The sequence below is a fragment of the Littorina saxatilis genome, linkage group LG6, assembly GCF_037325665.1.
Source record: "Littorina saxatilis isolate snail1 linkage group LG6, US_GU_Lsax_2.0, whole genome shotgun sequence".
In the NCBI taxonomy this organism is placed as follows: domain Eukaryota; kingdom Metazoa; phylum Mollusca; class Gastropoda; order Littorinimorpha; family Littorinidae; genus Littorina; species Littorina saxatilis.
Window position 1 is genome coordinate 40,438,589 of NC_090250.1, and position 14,733 is coordinate 40,453,321.

General features: G+C 43.8%; 1 protein-coding gene and 1 long non-coding RNA gene across 2 annotated transcripts in view; both read right to left on the reverse strand.

Moving 5' to 3' along the window:
* LOC138968016 (serine-rich adhesin for platelets-like) overlaps positions 1–14,733 on the reverse strand; it is a 305,824-nt gene that overhangs the window by 232,927 nt on the left and 58,164 nt on the right. The window lies entirely within an intron of this gene.
* On the reverse strand, positions 540–1,702 carry LOC138969201 (uncharacterized). Its single transcript, XR_011456393.1, has 2 exons — positions 1,426–1,702; positions 540–1,141 (listed from the first exon to the last, which is right to left on the reverse strand). It is a non-coding gene; the product is annotated as an uncharacterized lncRNA (long non-coding RNA).

Sequence of the window (14,733 nt, forward strand, 5' to 3'; positions counted from 1 at the left end):
GTTAATCAACCTAACAAAGGCAAAGGGCAATAAACAACAGATAGATCCCTATTCCAAAGCAGAAAGAAAAAAAAAATTTACCAAATATTTTACAAAATTGAAAGCACAGAAAAGAGCAAGGAAAGAGAAATGAAAGACCCCACAGGTAGAAAAATGAAGCTAATCCCTCAGTGCTTAGAACTGTACAGTAAGCACTACCGTAAAACTGGAGACGGTAACAGTACAAAACAGAACATCAACGACACAACTACTGATCTGAAAATCTCTGTCTGCGTGACCTACTGCCAAAAAGTTCTGAAAACCCAACACAGGGGACAAAATTAAATGTAAAGCAGGGAAACAACTACAAATTTTAGCTAACACAGAGTTATCGGGGTCACCAAATGTTACGGCTGGAATTTACGTGTGTATGTCTGTATGTATGTATATCTACTCCTATCAGAAATTGTGCGTGCTACTCTCTGTTTACTATCTAGCCTTCACACACACACACACACACACACATTCCAACCAGGCACAAAAACACGAACACAGTTACGGCCCTTTGCCTCTGTACCTCTATTAGAATGTTCAATAACACAACATAAACATATTATTCTTCATCCATTCTACAGATCACTCCCGCTCAACATGGAAGTTCTATTTCTGTTAACACACAGAGTCTAACTGCACAAAATTACATACATGTTACTTTGTCATGCAGTCTACAATTCACGTGCACACACGTATAACACTTTAAGCTTTGTTCCGTGAGAGCCCGTCTGTCTCACTACACACGAAGTCATTGTCTCAAGCAATACTTCTGTCAATATTCACTTCTGTTACACACAGATGACAAAAACCACGACGCTCGACGTCTCGTGGTTGTTCACTTGGGAAACGTATCTCAGTACAGCTATCACGCTGGTTAATTTCTCTCAGTCGTACTCACAATATACAGTGGCACGCACTGCTTCACCCCACCCACACAACTGTCTCGTGTGGTGGAATGGGACGGGGTTCCCGTTTTGCAGCGCTCCACGCTGTCTCCCCTCCCACAGCTCACGGCTCGGCGTAAGGGCAGAACCTCCCGTCTCGTTCCCCAATCTTCCGCAACCGCTCTCGGCCCGGGATACTTCCGCGACCCACTCGGCCCGGGATGCTAAAATACACAAGTTTAAACTACCATAAGTCTCCATACTTGAATAAACTTTTCTGACATTCTTTATCACTACCGTCAACTAACTTATGCGGTTACAGTATATACACCCGCTAACTCATAAGCGACTTCCTTTCCGAAAAACATGTAAACATTCCCTTTTCAACAATGGCTGACATCAACTCACGCTTTTCAGCCAATTCACACATGACTCTCCCGGTCATTTCTCAAGTCAATATTTCCGAGCAAAATAATATCTCCGAGTAAAATATCAATTCAATAAATACCTGTAAACACAGCAATTGAATCCACCGATTCAATACCGGCACGAGTCTCCAAACGACCTCTAGCGCCCGGTGAGAAACTTTACTAGCAGGAGACACTTCTGTTCCTTTCAGTGGTCTCTAAAGTTCTGAGGCTGTATTATCTTTACAACGCCACCTCAGTCAATACTCCTCTCTGATTGGTCACCGACAATACTGCACTGCGTCAGTGACGTTTCACCGTACGGTGTCTACTCAAAGTTCGTGGCCCATGAAACTTTGTACACCTGAGTCACATAACTCCAATATACATTATGTACAAATCCGTTTGTCACAATTCGCTCAGACTGTTAGCTTCAGTCGCTTCCTGTAACGTCGATCTAACGCTTGCATTCCAGCGTGTTGATACACAGTTCTACACAGCTACTACAATTCTGAGTGACCTGCTGCAGCACGGCTGGTCTCGGCTAAAAAAAACAATTGGTCAACATAGGGGGGGTAGAAAGTGTTAACTGAACCTTTTTGTACGATGATTAGACGCGGTAACTCAGCGTGTTAGTTGGTAAGACAACTTTACACCCATGGGGAACATAACTGAGCCATCGAGGACACGACGCGAAGAAAAAACGAAAGTGTATGACCCCGTGGAAAATATATATAGGCCGACCCTCCTGCTTATGTAAGAAACCTATTAAAGAATGGACCTTCCCACAAGAACTCTAAACGGGTAATATATATATCAGTAGGTCAAGTACTTCATGTCCCTAAATCTCCCACACGTTTGCCATACCATTTTACGTGGATTGCCGGTAGTCTCGGGATTATGCCTGTCGGGTTTCTGAGTTATTGTATGTGCGCGTTTGTGTGTGTGTGTGTGTGTGTGTGTGTGTGTGTGTGTGTGTGTGTGTGTGTGTGTGTGTGTGTGTGTGTTTGTGTGTGCGCACGTGCGTGCGTGCGTGCGTGCGCGTGTGTGTGTGTGTGTGTGTGTTGCAGATTTTGAGTAAGTGGGTGTGTGCAAATGGGTGCGAGTAAATGGGATATGTGCATGTTTGTGTCTGCCTGCTTGCCTGCCTGGTTTTTTTTCTGTTTTGATATGCCCGTCTGTTGTATGACTGTCTTTGTGCATATCCGTATGTAGATGTGCGTCTAACACTTGCGAATTCACAAATAAAGAACAACGCTGTTTGTAGTTAAATAAAAAACAGAAGAAAAGAAATCCCAAAAACATTATTACACCGCCTAGCAACACCCCCCTACCGTGTATACCTTCTAACCAGCAAACTAACTTATTTCATCCATTTAAACATCTACCCACGTCCCGTATCAAATAGCCCTGTGTTGTGATTTTCCGCGTGGCTGCCTCCAGATAGAACGTAATCGATCTCGGATACTGCACGATCCCTTTCCGTCCACTTCATGCCCCCGCTGCCCGCATCCATTCCAATCCACCTTTCTTGTTGGAAATAATCTGATCCCGTTCAAATCCATTTCCGGGTCCCTATTAATCTTCGGTTACGTGGGTCGGTTGAATAGGGTTGACAAATTGCGAGATAAATGACCTCTTGTTACCGTTTGAATTTTTATAAAATTGCGTGTCAGAGTCCGTGTAGCTGAAATCGAGGCTTTGGGTTGGGTGTGAATTGCAATGGATAAGCGTTGAATCTTAAAAGAAAAGTGTATGATTTTATTGACGATACAACTATACCACTATTTTTCTTCGCAAATTAAGACAACCAGCTTCTGTTAAATAATAGACAACAAGCTGAAAATGACCATTTCATGTTGGATTTCAAGTTGATGATGATGATTTTATCAGTGTTGAACAAATAGTCTGACTATAAGTACCGTTACGCCCTAAGCTGAGGGGCAACTGAAGCGGACAACGGCCACGAAGCGCCAAGTGAGAAGCCAGGACTAACCTAATCAACCGGACAAGACAGTGTCCTTTATGAGAGGCGACAAGAGCGGAGGAGCGACTAACAGTGAAACCACTTTCCTGGTGCTAACAGTCTCAAACACTTTCCTTCGCCCTGGGAGCACAGAGAACGTGGCAGCAGAAGCCACTGACCGCTTCAAAAGCCAGAGTAAGGGGATCCAAAATAGCCAAGACAAATGGTTGACGTCAAATGTAAGCACGCGCCAGCGGGGAAAACAAGGTCACCAACTATAGGCTATAGATAGGCAAGGGGTCACAAGTCCGCTAAACACTTTTTTCTTCACACAGGCAACAGACATTAAATTCTTCGGGGTGTGTGGGTTTAAGAAACACAAATTTGCCAGGAATGCATGCCCCCCTGAAATCAGAGTATGATTGCCTGAACGCCCACTTTGGGAGAAAACGAGTGAACGTGTATGGGAGCAATTGAAATACAACAGCGGTCCTATTTTTTATAATTTTATATATGGTTTTGTTTATTAAACTTTTTCCCAAACATCTTTCTGTCTCGCGCATCTATAGGGCCTACATCATGCAGTGGGGCAATAAGGACTAAAAGAACAAGACAGTGGCTGCCAGAAACTAAAAGAACTAGACAGTGGCTGCCAGAAACTAAAAGAACAAGACAAAGGCTTCAAGAAACTAAAAGAACAAGACAAAGGCTGTCAGAAACTAAAAGAGCAAGACAGTGGCTGCCAGAAACTAAAAGAACTAGACAGTGGCTGCCAGAAACTAAAAGAACTAGACAGTGGCTGCCAGAAACTAAAAGAACTAGACAGTGGCTGCCAGAAACTAAAAGAACAAGACAGTGGCTGCCAGAAACTAAAAGAACAAGACAAAGGCTGCCAGAAACCAAAAGAACAAGACAAAGGCTTCAAGAAACTAAAAGAACAAGACAGTGGCTGCCAGAAACTAAAAGAACAAGACAAAGGCTGCCAGAAAATATAAGAATTAGACAGTGGCTGCCAGAAACTAAAAGAACTAGACAGTGGCTGCCAGAAACTAAAAGGCCAAGACATTCGCTGCCAGAAAGTACAAGAACAAGACAGTGGCTGCCAGAAGCTAAAAGAACAAAACAGTGGCTACCAGAAACTAAAAGAACAACACAGTGGCTGCCAGAAACTAAAAGAACAAGACAGTGGCAACCAGAAACTAAACGAACAAGACAGTGGCTGCCAGAAACTAAAAGAACAAGACAATGGCTACCAGAAACTAAAAGGCCAAGACAGTCACTGCCAGAAAGTACAAGAACTAGACAGTGGCTGCCAGAAACTAAAAGAACAAGACAGTGGCTGCCAGAAGCCAAAAGAACAAAACAGTGGCTGCCAGAAACTAAAAGAACAAGACAGGGGCTGCCAGAAGCTAAAAGAACAAGACAGGGGCTGCAAGAAACTAAAAGAACAAAACAGTGGCTGCCAGAAACTAAAAGAACAAGACAGGGGCTGCCAGAAGCTAAAAGAACAAGACAGGGGCTGCAAGAAACTCAAAGAACAAGACAGGGGCTGCCAGAAGCTAAAAGAACAAGACAGTGGCTGCCAGAAACTAAAAGAACAAGACAAAGGCTGCCAGAAAATATAAGAATTAGACAGTGGCTGCCAGAAACTAAAAGAACAAGACAGGGGCTGCCAGAAGCTAAAAGAACAAGACAGGGGCTGCAAGAAACTCAAAGAAGCAGTACAGGGCCACACGACAGTTATGAGGCTTGACGCGCAGCACCCAACGTCTCGCACTCTCCCGTCGTGTCCACTTGCTGGTCATTTTCCGCTGTCCTGCCGATAGTCTCGCTGTCCAAGCCGTCGGGCCGGAATGGTCGGTGACCATGGAAGTCCTTGTGCCACATTAGCCCTGACACGCAACTGTCTGGCTTTGTCGTGATGGACTTTCTCATTGTAAGGCCAACAACAAAAAATAGTCTGTTTACGGTATCCCGACCGACCCTATTTTTTCGCGCGACCCTAGACTTTTTTTTGGCATTTGGGGAAAAAAAGGTCTTTGTTTTTTGGCAAAATAACTTAAAAATATGTTTTTTGGGAGAAAAAAAAAATCCCGACCTACCGACCCTATTTTTTTGGCCTATGTTACCGTAAACAGACTTGTTTTGGCCTAAGAAAGATGTTGTCATAGGGTAAAAAGACCACAGAATGAACCTGTTTTGGAGCAGCTGTGTCAGTCTTAAATGTACCACGCTTCTCTCCTGAGCGATTATATGCACCACCACATGTTTGGCCATGGTGTGTGAGTATGTGTAAGTGTGTGTGTGTGTGTGTGTGTGTGTCTGTATCTCTCTCTCTCTCTCTCTCTCTCTCTCTCTCTCTCTCTCTCTCTCTCTCTCTCTCTCTCTCTCTCTCTCTCTCTCGCTAAACATTTTGCACTAGTGTTAACGGCTGATCTGAGCAACTTTATTCCCAAATGAAAGATATAACTATGTCAATGTAATTCTGTAATTTTTGAGTTCTCCTAGTGTAATTCCTTAAATGCACATTGTGTTGCATTCCATACAATGTATTTCTGTATTTTATATGATTCAATCTATATTTTGTACGTGCGTCCGTCTTTACGTGTTGTATAAAGGACAGGTTGGAAGAATAGGCTTTGCCTAAAACCTTTATCCTTTTGTAATAAAGTTCTGAGTCTGAGTCTCTCTATCTCTCGACCCGTCTTCACCCTCTCCCCCGGTTTCGATTAGTTAGCGCAGTTGTGTAGGTGGTTCACAAACACGATTAGCCCGTGGAATTTTTTTATGCTGTAAACGCGGCTGTCTGTCGGCCTTTTTGATATATGTCTAATAACAAGCCATCATTGCCAACTCCACAGCACAAGCACGCACGTCAAAATCTAATCAATTCCCCCCATAAAATTCCTTGCATGTCACTTGGCCTGTCGGCGCGCACGACCGTGGCTATTCTCGCTATGAGAAAAAGGAAAGACCAAGACGAGAGTTCTGTAACCTCATACCCTATAAAACAAGCGGGCACGACAAAATCAAATCAAATCCAAGAAAAGGCGTAATGAAAACAGGAGACAGGGCCGGAACAGACGGGGGGAAAAAGGTGTTCATGATGTGAAGCGATAAATCCCCCCCCCCTCCCCCCGTTCCTGAAACAAATCAACACAATGCACACGCAGGCTCGGAAAAATCCACTTGCATGCGTGATTTAAGTAACAGAATAACCTTCTACTCGTGTGAACGATAATTTGCATCACACACAAAATTGTGCGTGCTTTTACATGTGATAAGCACATCTTTTCACACAAACAGAACATCTAAACCCTGTCTGTGTCCTGCACAGAGTGGGAATCTTCCGATGGATCAATTTATTTAACTGACACCGGTGTCAAACTGCGAAATAAATTCAGCAGAGCATTCTCACTCCCCGCAGGAAGTGGACAGGCTGTTGCTTCAATGTATGTGCCCAAGTGGTAGTATGCTTTTATTACACGTGAAATGAGTCTTGACATAATCGTGTACACGGCAAAGCCGGTACATTATCGTTTACACGGGAAGAAAAGTATATTTAAAGCAAGCGCAGCATGCAAACCAACATAATTATGTGCTCGCACAAACATGAGTTTGCGCAACAACACATATTCATGCGTGTACGCACTAACAAATGGTTTTAGTGTATGCAGTGTACATAAGTGACATACATGGGTAGGTTCCTTTGAATATACCCTACATTAGCAAGTTCATTCATTAGATAATTGTCAAGAGTGCATCGGGACTCAACTCACTTATGTCCCCGAGTCGCGATTGGCCATTGTCGTGTCCATACAGCATGAAGATGGTTTCGTGGGCTCAGAGCTACGGAATTAAAGGTTTCCTCCTGTCTTCCGCTGTATCTCTTTTGCAGAAAGCATAGTTATATCAGTTCAGAGATATCTTATCCGAGTGTTGGCCAGGAGCATTCCTTCAGCACACGATCACACACGCATGTAAACATAATCAATCTCTCTCTCTCTCTCTCTCTCTCTCTCTCTCTCTCTCTCTCTCTCTCACTCTCACTCTCACTCTCTCTCTCGCTCTCTCTCTGTCTCTCTCTCTCTCTCTGTCTCTCTCTCTCTCTGTCTTTCTCTCTCTCTCTACCTCTCTCGCTCGCTCTCTCTCTCTGTCTCTGTCTCTGTCTCTCTCTCCCTGTCTCTCTCTCTCTCTCTCTCTCTCTACCTCTCTCTCTCGCTCGCTCTCTCTCTCTCTCTCTCTGTCTCTCTCTCCCTCTCTCTCTCTCTCTCTCTCTCTCTCTCTCTCTCTCTCTCTCTCTCTCTCTCTCTCTCTCTCTCTCTCTCTCTCTCTCTCTCTCACACACACAGCCCCTCTACAGTCCAATGGCGACTGACAAGAAACATAAGCTGCTGGTGTTTGCAGAGAACCGACACGGAAGATAAAAAAGGAATCCATAAACTACAAGCACCAGCCCCCCGGAGAAATCAATTTTCACCAGACGGTTTGTTCTGATCACGTCGCACTAAAAAACTATTCTCTTATTTATTTCTCCTTTCTGCCCCCCTCGAGCTTGCAGTGGGAAAAATCTCTCCCCTTGTATGAAAGATGTGCAATTCAGCTCTTCTCCGTCCAGAAATATAATCAGCATACGCGCCTGTAGTCTCGGCAAACCATTAACCCGCCGAAAAATTAATTTAAACAAATAGGGTTGAAGTGGCACTCCCCTTTCTTCAAGTCTATCAATAAGAAAATCTTCTTGTAAAAGAAACCAAAACTTATCAATCACTAGCCCTCATGGTGTTTTATCAGAAAAGCTTCCAGCATTAATCATTCGCCTAATTTTGGCTCATTACTTTGACATTCTTTCCTTTGTAAGCTATTATGTGCACCATCGCAGATTTTTTTATGAATTAATTTTGCATATTGACAAATGTGTCACTTTCGAAATTAATTCAGCACAAAAAACAGCCAGGCTGTAAATGTTGGTTCATATGTCAACCAGGGATGGCCAAATCGTCCGCCCGATCGCCAGGGGCGAGTAAAAAATCCGCCGGGCTAGTAGAAACTGCCTGGCAACTCGCCCGACTGGCAAGTGAACATTCTGGTCCAATGCAAAACTGTTGGTTGTAATATCGAGTTTCAAAGCGTTATAAACGGTGCAGATGCAGCAACTGTGGTATGTACCCGGCCAGAAAAATGTATGGCGGGCTAGTGACTTTCTTTAAGTTACTCGCCCGGTTGGCGAGTTTAAATTTTGAGATTTGGCCATCCCTGTCCACGGGAAAAGATGTCCTTCTCCCATGCAAAAGCTCAGACAAATCGGTGGTGGTAAAAATGATCAGGAGAGTGGTACGTTCCTTTAAAGGTGGTCGTCTACATTTTTGCTTTTTTTCAACAATATTATGGTTAGATTTCGCAAAAAAGGTTATGTTAGATGATGAATGAACCATGGGGAAAAAGTTATAGAAACAAAAATATATGTAAAAAAATTTTTAGTTTTGGGTAGCGGGACTCACGCTTCCAATATTTTGTTTTCTGTTTGCTGAGAACATGTGCTTTGCCTAAAAATACTGACCAATCAAATTCATGTCACTATGCTTATAGCCACGCCCAAACAAGTGCAGCAACAGTTTGACACTGGAGCGCTGTCCACGCTTTTTTTTAAACGCACGAAATGCACGGGATTTGAGAGGAGTTTTGCGCTTGGCATTTTCCAAATAAGGATATCCTTCTCTACGCTGGAATACTACAATGAATTTTCAAACGGCTACACTGGCTTCGTCTTTCCTGGTCGAAAGGGGGTGTATTGTTGATAATTGTAGATAATAGACTCTGCATTTTAATGGTCAAATGGCGATTTCGGTATAAAAATGTAGACAAGGCCCTTTAAAAGCCTAACTCGTGTCAATCAACAACAACAAAACATTCCTTCGTCTCACCTCTAACCCTTACGCTTCATTACAATTTTTGAAGATTTTGAAACGGAACAGTTTGCTTGGCGTACACATCATCCGCGATAACTCAGTTAAAGTTCATTTTGGGCAGGTCAGAGCCTCTTAACAATGACTGACTATTAAGGTTTAACGTCCTCTTAGACCAACTGGTCTATATTGGGACAGGTATTTGTAATACGCTGAAGATATGGTGTGATACTTTGATTCGAACAAGCCCGCTGTGGCTGCCTTCTTCGACACACCAGCATTGGGTTTGTCTCGTCAAAGTATCGAAATACGATCATGATAATCGGAGATTAGACATGGTGCATGCGTGTCTTCGTGTTTTCCAAGCCCTGAGACTTTCGCTGTGAACGTGGGATCTTTTTCGTGCGCATGTGTGCACACGGGGGTGTTCAGACACCGAAGAGAGTCTGCACAAGGTTGACTCCGAGAAATACATCTCTCGCCGAACGTGGGGATCGAACCCACGCTGATAGCGACCAACTGGCTACAAAGTCAGCGCGCTACTAACTGAGCTACGTCCCCGCCCCCCTCTTAACAATGTGTTGATACGAAAGCAGCCAAACATTCCTAGGGTGCGTGCCTTCTGGAACGAGCAATGCCAAGACAAGCTGCTGTGAGTCCAAGCGTAGAGATCTTTATTGACATTTGATTCTTTTCATTTGTTGGGTTTTATTTTCTTTCCTTTGGGGCAAATATCGATTACCGGAGCTCAAGTTTCCGAGAGCTATTATGCTTGGCTCGGGATGATAATGGAAAGAGGGAAGAGGAAGAGGAGGAGAGAGAGAGAAGACGAGGGTGAGCAAAATTGAACGAATGGTTTGTTTGTGTATTTTATTTTTCTAATCGACATACGAAGAGATTTGTGTGCTGCTTCTCATGCCGCACTGCATGTTCCGTACATGTGGACATTAGACATAGACATAGTAGGCCTACACTTTATTATCTCAACGAGGAGAAACTCAGGTTGTGTGTATTGTGTATGTGTGTGTGTGTGTGTGTGTGTGTACGTGCGTACGTGTATGTGTGTTAGTGCGTGCGTGTGTGCGTGAGTGCGTGCGTGCTAGTGTGTGTATGCGTGTGTGTATGAGCGTGTGAACCTCTGTCTGTCTGTATGTGTGCCCGTGCGTGTATGTGCGTGCGTGTATGTGTGTTAGTGTGAGTGCGCGCGTGCGTGCGTGCGTGAGAGCGTGTGTGTGTGTGTGCGCGTGTGTGTGTGTATGAGCGTGGGAACCTGTGTCTGTCTGTATGTATGTGTGCCCGTGTGCGTGCGCGCATGCGTGCGTTCTTCTGTGTCTGTCAGCGTGTTTCAATAACAAAACTGCCCTGGAATCCATTCCTTCCTGAAATGCACAGAATCTAATCAAACGTGGAGCCGATCTCGAGTAAAGCTTCCACAACAAGAAATTCCTCCGAGGTAGGAAAAACACCCCCGTCCTTACCATTCTCACTGCCACCAACTGAGAAGGTTATTTCCCTTTGACCATTAATATGTCCCTCTATAAGTCCTTGTAGAATCTTAATCCACCAATAACTCCCTAACCGTGTGTTTGACTGGTCCCAATTTTTGTAAGGACCGTCTCAGGAATGTATAGAACCTGTTCACCAAGTTTGGTGACGATCGGTCCGTTCATTCTTGAGATCTATATGCGAACACAAACACACAAACAAACAAACACATCGACCGAATCCTATACACACCCCTATACCGGGGGTGTAAAAATCAACACGTCAGTCACACCTTTCTCAACTTCGCGGCTCTCCTCTGATCACGCCTCACTAGTTCAAAAACCTCTGACCGTGTGCATTGAAAAGAAACTCTTGTACTTGGTCACACTTCACTGACTTCCAATGACCGTTGTTTATCGCCAGTCCAGCACACAAGCGACCACACGTTTTGGGTCCCCGAATATCGGTAAGATACGGAGCATACGCTTGGCGTTGCGTGGCAAGGTTTGTGAAGTCTATCAGTAATATTAAAAGTGGACAATTTTACAGTCTGCTGCCTCGTATCTAGGGGGATAAGGCTGGTCGTTTTCTGCCCTCTGTTAAAATCGATCGAATGAATTATTGGGGTCAGTGCGTGAACGTAATTATTTCACAGGTTAATAATGTACTAGGTTTTCTGCGCAGGTTGTGCGTGTGTGTGTGGGTGGGGCGGGGGGGTATATTGAGGCATTGAGTAATAATAATTCTTGCTTGCTCATACGTTTACCGCTTTTTTCCTTCAATTTTTTTTCTTCGCGAAGGAAGCCTGACCACAGGCGGAAGGTATCGTTCACTGGACCACTACTTACACAGAAAGACTCCTTCTATGTAAGTAGTGGTCCAGTGAACGATACCTTCCGCCTGTGGCCTGACTTGCGCCTGTTTTATGCAACAACCCATTTCTAAGAAACCGACATGAAACGTCAAGTATATTACTATTTGCTATGAATGAGCGATTCTACACTACGATCTGCAATGAAACGTACGTTACAAACAACAATATAAAATAAATTGCTTTAACAAATATCAACACACATACATGTATAGAAAGCGCAACTAAGGACACACGTCGAACTGGCCCTTGACGTGGCATGAGCGTCTTGATCTGTCACGCAGTAACACAACTGTTAGGTGGGGTTCAGCTAGCAGCACATTTGAACAACATTAGCCAGTGCTTTTAGTCCCTGTGTTTTGAAAGGAGACCAAGACGGGAAACAGCACGGACTGACGGAAAGGGATCGGGGGGAAACAATGGAATTCCTCCTGGCATTGTCTGCAGATCTACTTCAGCATTCTTCCTGCTCGTTTGATAGTGTTGCTGACTATACTCCCTTTGACGTGTTTTTAAATGTCGTGTCGTGGCTTTGTTGCCTAGCCGTTGCGTGCTTTAGAGGTTTTGATACAGACGAACATTAGTGCTTTTTTAGTTTTACAAGTCATCACGTATGTCCTTACTTGTCACTTTTGCGGTGTTTTATACTGCTCTCTGTTAAAAGTATAAACATGATTCTGATTTGTCCAGAAGAAAAGAGTCACCTAAGTCTACCAATTCAAGTTGGCGTATCAGTTTTCAAAATAAAAGGTCATTCAGTCTCTCTTTCTTTGTTGTATCAAGCCTTACCTGTGGCAGTGATAATTTACGAACATGTGACTACAAACGAGATTGAGAAGGCCCGTAGGCACACACGGTCACCCACACCAGCATTGAACTGCGAGAGTTCAAGAAGAAGACCAAGAAATAACACAGTTAGGCAGTCGAACGCAGAAGAAGCAGAACACGGTTTCACTAGCTTCAAGTTCTTGATCATTAAACCAACCATAAAAAGCAGCTTTTAGTATGTTAATGACTGCAACATTTACAACCTTCAAGACAGGCACTTTTGATATCCTTTGGTTCAAACATTCTTTCTTTCACAGCAAGGACTGACGGCCACGTGTGCGCAAGATGCTGACACGCAGACAAACAGGTCGAGCAAGACCACAACACACACCGCCAAACAATGCAGGGCCGGATAAACACAACCCTTCATTGTAATGGGTTCATTTCATTGGAGAGCCTAGCTGCAACGGCTAACTCGAAGAACGAAACTGGATTAGTTGAACTACACTTGACGTCGAGTAATGCATTCAGGTTCCCCGTGACTTGCCTCTTGCACCTTGAGATTAAAGTATTTAAAACACACACACACACACACACACACACACACACACATACACACACACACGTGTCCTTCTCCGACGGACTTTAGTAATGGATGTGAAACTAACACGTTCATCCTTAGGCAACTGAAACATTTTGGTGATGAGAAAAAAAGTCAAAACCTCACAAAGGCTTTAAGACAAATCAATCCAGGAAAAAAATGTATGACGCTTTTTCGACAAAATCTGTGTTCTTTTCTATCATAGCACGTCGGGAATGTTCTCCAAAAAACTATTTATAGGCTAAGACTAACTGTGTCGACTCTACCCTACATCGAAGCGTTTTAGAGCCCAGAAAATCGTCTACCTAAAACCAACATTCAGTCCCAAAAAAATAAAAATGGCGCAAATGTATCAATTATTTCTCGACTACTTTAACGCAATAAGCACACACTGAGACAGCCGTACGAAAACTCAGCCCATGTCATAAATGCGACGATGGCGATTTGTCCCGAGCTTTTGACCAGCACCGTCGTGCTTCCATTCCCGCGTGCTATCACGTTCTGTCAATGATACTTTAAGACGTTTTTCACAGGGGAAATTGGGAGGAAAAGACGACACCCCCGTCCTCAACCACACCCATCTTCGCCTTCCTCAAAAAGGGACAAGAGGACGAACCAAGGGCGAGCCGGAAGAACAGGATGGACAAGAAAGGGCAGATAGGCACATAAAGTTATGTCTGAAAAAAGGGAAGGTTGGACAAAATTGCAAAAGTCTTGTTTTCTTTATGAAAAGGTCGAAAATAGGCACATAAACATTATAGTTAAAAAGGAGGTTGCTGCGGGTTGCGCAAGTGGGTCATTTGGACGGTTATGACGTCACAACATTACCGGAAAAGTTAAAATTCTTGTAAAAAACCCAAATATGGTCATGTAACATGTTATTTTGTAGGGTTTTGTGAGATATTTCACATGGAACAAACCGATTTGCAATAATAATAGATGCGTTCACAGTATTTGCTCACGCAAGTCCTGAATGCCGTGAACAGATAATACAGTTAAGCTGTGTAACTCTAATGACCGACTCGGCACACGAACTTTAAGCATATTCTTAGTAGCACATCATCTTGCGGACTTTATCATTAAAAAGAAAAGAACATGAAAAACAAAAACATCTAACATTGTCATACAATATGCATAATGTAACACAGCAAAAAGACAGCAAGCTGCTTGCGCGAATAACAAAAAGTACCATATATACAAGACAATAAGCGTGTAGGCTTACTCACCGTACCCCTCAATGTCCGGTACTGTCGAAGGCTGGCGAATAATGATAATGAACAAGGAGGGCGTCGTATGTGGAGTGGGGGTTAGGGAATGACCCAATGGAAATCAATAGTCTATAGAGTTTTGGGGAAATCTTAAATGACCTAATCTCAGTGTCTCAGGGACATTTACATCAGTTAAGTCTGCCAATGGTAGCGCTTCTGAAAAGTGCTAGTTTCTCTGTCCAGAACTCAAACGCATACAGTGTCAGTTTATACTTCCTCAAGTTCAAGGCCTTCAATTTCCTGCAGAGGAGCTGAGTTGGCACAGCCAATCCCCTTGCATTCCCCACAAGCGAGTGAACACTCCAATCCATGCTTCCTGCAGGTGCACCTCCTGGACAAGCAGTCTCCCTTACAGTTACATCTGATGACTTTCAGTAATGACTCTGGTGCGGGTGGTAGATCAGTAGTGCAGGGCTCCAGTCGATCAGCTTGTTCAAGTGATCAACTAAATACCTTGAACCAAACAGATGGTGAAGCTGGACAGCAAGCCCTATCTGAAGAGGTGCCATCACAATCCTTGGACATGTTGCTTGCACCAAAGCTT